The 4,727-nt window shown below is 40.0% G+C and overlaps 1 pseudogene; it reads right to left on the bottom strand.

Annotated features, from left to right (window-relative positions):
• Positions 1–3,373: 3,373 nt before the first annotated feature.
• Positions 3,374–3,470, bottom strand: LOC130022994 (uncharacterized; annotated as a pseudogene).
• Between the last annotated feature and the right edge of the window lie 1,257 nt (positions 3,471–4,727).

The raw sequence follows: 4,727 nt of genomic DNA, 5'->3' as shown, positions 1-4,727 counted from the left end.
CATCAGCAAAGCGGAGGTGGTGTAGTTGCTGACCATCTATCTACACTCCCATTCCTTCCCATTCAGTTTTCGCATGATGTTCTCGAGGGTGGCACTGAAGGTTTTCGGTGAAATCTTATCACCCTGCCGCACCCCTCTCTTGATGTCAAAGTTCACTTCTTTGTAGAATGGTGAGATCCTGGTAGTGAATCCGCAATACAGCTCACGGAGGATCCTGATGTACTGGGCTTGAATGCCCTGATTGGCTAGGGCTTCAATGACCGCTTGCGTCTCAACAGTATCAAAGACCTTCTTTAAATCAATGAACTTTAAACAGAAGGCATCTTGAACTCCCGAGAAACCTCAATGAGTTTGGTTATTGTGTGGATATGGTCGATGGTGCTGAATCCTTTGCAGAACCCTGCTTGCTTGCATGGTTGTCCTTCATCTAGTGTTCTGCCAATCCTATTTAGGATGACTCCAGTGAACAACTTGTAGATGACAAACAATAGGCAGATCGGGCGATAGTTGCCAATGTCATGGATGTCTTCCTTCTTGAACAGTAGTACGGTCCTGCTGGTTTTCCATTGGGACGGAAACTTGCAATCAGACAGGTAGCAAGTGAAGAGCCGAGCCAGTGTATTGATGAGTACTGACTGCAGGTTCTTCAGGTGTTCAGGTCTGACCTTGTCTGGGGCGGGTGCTGTTTGTTTATTTACCGACGAAATGGCGTGTCGGATTTCGGAAGGGAGAACATTGGGAAGGACATATCCATCCTGTGGAATTTGGTATGTCGGCAAGTGGACATGGCTATCGAAGAGATTTGAGAAGAAGTCATGGATAATCTTCTCCATTGCCATTCTGGAGGATGTGATGGATCCATCAGGACATCGGAGGGCAATCATCTTCGTCTTATAGTTGACAAAGGCAGGCGGGCGTTATGAATACTTTTCCCGGCTTCTGCCGCATCTAATAGTACTTCTGCTCTTCTCTCTTTTAGGTCTTCCTTGATCGCATCTCTGCACTGCTTTGCACGCTCAGACGTTAGCTTGCGGTCGCCTGAGGCATGCTCCAAACCATGCTGGCGAATTAGCTCAAGAGTTTTCGAAGATAGGCAATTTTTTGTGGCTATCTCTCTCTTGGCATTCCTCGCACATTCATGGAGGTGCTGAACCAGTGGATCGTATTCCTCGTCAATGTTGTCAACAATGACATCTTCCCATGTTGCCGCAATAGTACCAAAGTATAGTTCCTTAACATTTTAGTTGATTCTAATATACTCGATTTTCTGAGGTATTATTGTGAATGGGATTGTTTTTCTCTATCTCTTTTTTTCTCTTTCATTTGAAATATATGGGAAAGCCATGGACTACCGGATATTGACTTTGTAATATGCTACTTTACGAAACAAATCTATTGTTCCCAGGAGCTTTTTTGTAGATTCTTTGGGATTTTCCAAGTATAGTATCATGTCATCTCCAAATAGTAAAAGCTTGAGTTCTTCCTTTTTTATATGGATGCCCTTGATATCTTTTCTTTTTACCGAAATCCTATGGCAAGTACTTCAAGTACTATGTTGAATAGGTGTGGTGAGAGTGGGTAACTTGTTTTGTGCCTAATTGTATTCTGGGATTCTAGCTCATTGATTTCTGCTCCAAGCCTATAGTTTTCTCCCCATTGAGAATAATGCTTGCTGTGGGTTTGTGGTAGTTTGTTTTGACTAGATTGAAGAAAGTACTTTCAACTCCCATTTTGTTGAGAGTTTTTCATCATGAATGGGTGCTGGATCTCATCAAATGCTTTATCTACATCTATTGATATGATGATATGACTTTTATCTTTATTTTATTGAGATGGTGTATTCTGTTGATTGACTAGAGAATGTTAAGCCATCCTTGCATCCCCAAGATAAACCTACTTGGTCATAGTGTGTGATCTTTTGTTGAGTTTCTGGATTCTCTTTGCTGGTATTTTCTTGAGAATCTGTGTATCTGTATTCATCAAGGAAATAGGTCTGTAATTTTCATTTTTTGTGGTGTCTCTGTGTGTTTTGAGTATTAGGGTGATCTTTGGCTCATAGAAACTATTTGGGAGCATTTCTGTTTCTTCAATTTCCTGGAAAATCTTGAAAAATGTTGGCAGCAGTTCCTCTTTAAAGGATTGAAATATTTCACTATTGAATCCATATGGGCCAGGGATTCTGTTTGGGGGGATATTTTGACCATCATTTCAATTTCCTTTGTAGTGATAGGTTCAAGTATTCCAAATCTTCTTGGTTCAGCCTTGGGAGGTAATTGGAATCCATTAATTTATCAATTTATTCACGATTCTCTCATTTCCTGCTGCAAAGATTCTCAAAATAATCTCTGATGATCCTATGGATTTCTGTAGTTTCTATTAGGATACCCCCCCTTTGCATTTCTGATTCGATTTATTAGAATTCTTTCTGTTTCTTTGAGAGGCTTCTAGAGGTTTATTGATCTTGTTTATTTTCTCAAATAACAAGCTTTTGCTTTTATTGGTCTTCTGGATTGTATTTTGGGTTTTTAGCTCATAGATTTCTACTACAAATTTTATTATTTCCTTGCTCAAGCCTAGTTTGCACTCCTTTTGTTGGTCATTTTCCAAAATCTTGAGCTCTAATTTATTCATGTAGGCCCTTTCTTTCTTCCTGATGAATTCTGGCAGAGCTATAATCTTTCCTCTTAACACTGCTTTTGCTGTGTCCCACAAGTTCTGGTAGCTAGTGTCCTCATTCTCATTTGTTTCTGGAACCTTTTTATTTCCTCTTTGATTTCTTCTCTAAGCCAACGGTTGTTCATTACTTCCCTTAAATAAAATATTTCCTTGCTGAGATTTAGTCTGTTTGATCTATTGAGAAGTGACAAAGTAGTGTTGAAATCTCCACCTAGTACTGTTTTGCTATCAATGTTTTTTTTAAGTCTATTAGAAGTTGTTTTTAAGTCTTTTGCTGGTCTTTCATTGAGCATCCACATTGAGGAGGGTGAGTTCTTTCTGATGTACAGATCCCATGATCATGAAGAAATGACATTCACTGTCTCTTATAACCTTTAGCCTGAAGTCCATGTGGTCTGATACTAGTATGGCTACTCCAGCTTTGTGGAGGTGTTCTTTTCTTGAAGACTTGTTTTCCAGCCTTTTACTTTTAGCCCATGGTTGCTTTGATTGCTCAGATGTGTTTCTTGCAGGCATCAGAATGTTGGGTTCAGTTTTCTAATTCATCTTCCTATTCTGTGCCTCTGAATTAGCACATTTAGTCCATTGACATTGAGAGAGATTGTTGTTATGGGGATTTGTGCTATCTTTATGTAGAATTTTTGTACTTGTGGGGATTGCCTTAGCTTAAAGTAGCCCTGTTAGTTCTTCTTGCAACAAAAATATGGAACTCTTTACAAGTTTGCATGTCGTCTCTGTGCAAGGACCATGATAATCTCTGTATCATTTCAATTTTAGTATATGTGTAACCAAACCTAGTAGGAGTTAATTTTTCTCTTCTGATTACTTTGAGTGTTGTCCTTACTTACCCTATGGCAGAGAGTGGTACCTAATCAAGGAAAGTATTTCAAAGCAGCTTGATAGATTTAGAACTTTAATGTCCCAGAAAGAAAAATATGGTTTTTACCATATTATCTTTTACCATAATCAAGGCATCAGTTTTACAAAATAATTCTTTTAGAAGATGTTATATGAGTCCTGTTTAATGCACTTCCCTGAAACCTTCATTAATACCATTAAACTAGAGCCTTTTGCTGTTCTCACCTCAGTCCCGTGTACATCTCCAGGAAAAGGTGGATGGTGTTGTCTGCACTTTGACCACCTTGAATGTAAGTAGGATTTTTCTCCTGAAGGAAGAGGTGAGGAGCATATTGATGATTTCATTCCACATTATTATAAGTTCAACTTGAACGGAAGTTGAGACTCATGAGGCTCCTGTAAAGGACAGAAAAAAGGGTCTCAGTGAAGTTTAATGGCCAACACAAATTAAAATCACAGATGACTCAAAGCAGCCTGTGTGCATCTTTGTGTATAGTGAGTTTCATACCTAATGATAGTGATTCTTAGTCATGACACACGGGCAAAACAGACCTATAATTAAAAATCTAGTTCTCTGAGCAGAGTGGGGATTCTTAGGTGATTGAACAAGTGTGTAGTACTTTATTACTAAGCACATACGTAGTTTGAATGATGTGTACTTTTTGATCTAAAATTAATTCCAAATATGTCTAAAATGACAGTCTCCTGACCCCGCATCTGGCTTTCTTCACCGCGGTCCCTTGGAGGGGGTGTGTTGAGTTTCCCTCACTGCGCCGAGCAGAGCCCTGGCACCTGAAGACCTCTGCAACCAGCCATACGTACGCTTTAGACCACTCTCCGCAAGCTTGAAGGAGCCTCATGCATGAACGAATCTGACAGAGGAACCCAGGTGTGTGCAACCGGGGGATGAGATCTCCAAGGCTGCTCAGATCAAGACTGGGCCCCCTCCAACCAGATCCCCCATCTCCTAGTAGCTAAGTGTTACAACCACGAACTGCCCCTGGAGCCATGTAATCCCATCAATGGCCAAGATACAGAGACTGGATATTGTTGATAAGACAACAAAAATTATTGTCCAGTTCTCACTCTGAGAGAACCTGGTAGGCATCTGCGAGTATATTGCCCTTGTGTTTACCAGTCATTTACACTTCTTTCAATACAGATTATATGATCATGGTTTATGCTTATTTTTA

This window comes from Sorex fumeus, unplaced genomic scaffold (genome assembly GCF_029834395.1).
Source record: "Sorex fumeus unplaced genomic scaffold, SorFum_2.1 ptg000021l, whole genome shotgun sequence".
Taxonomy (NCBI): Eukaryota; Metazoa; Chordata; class Mammalia; order Eulipotyphla; family Soricidae; genus Sorex; species Sorex fumeus.
This window is presented reverse-complemented; position numbering and strand designations above follow the sequence as displayed.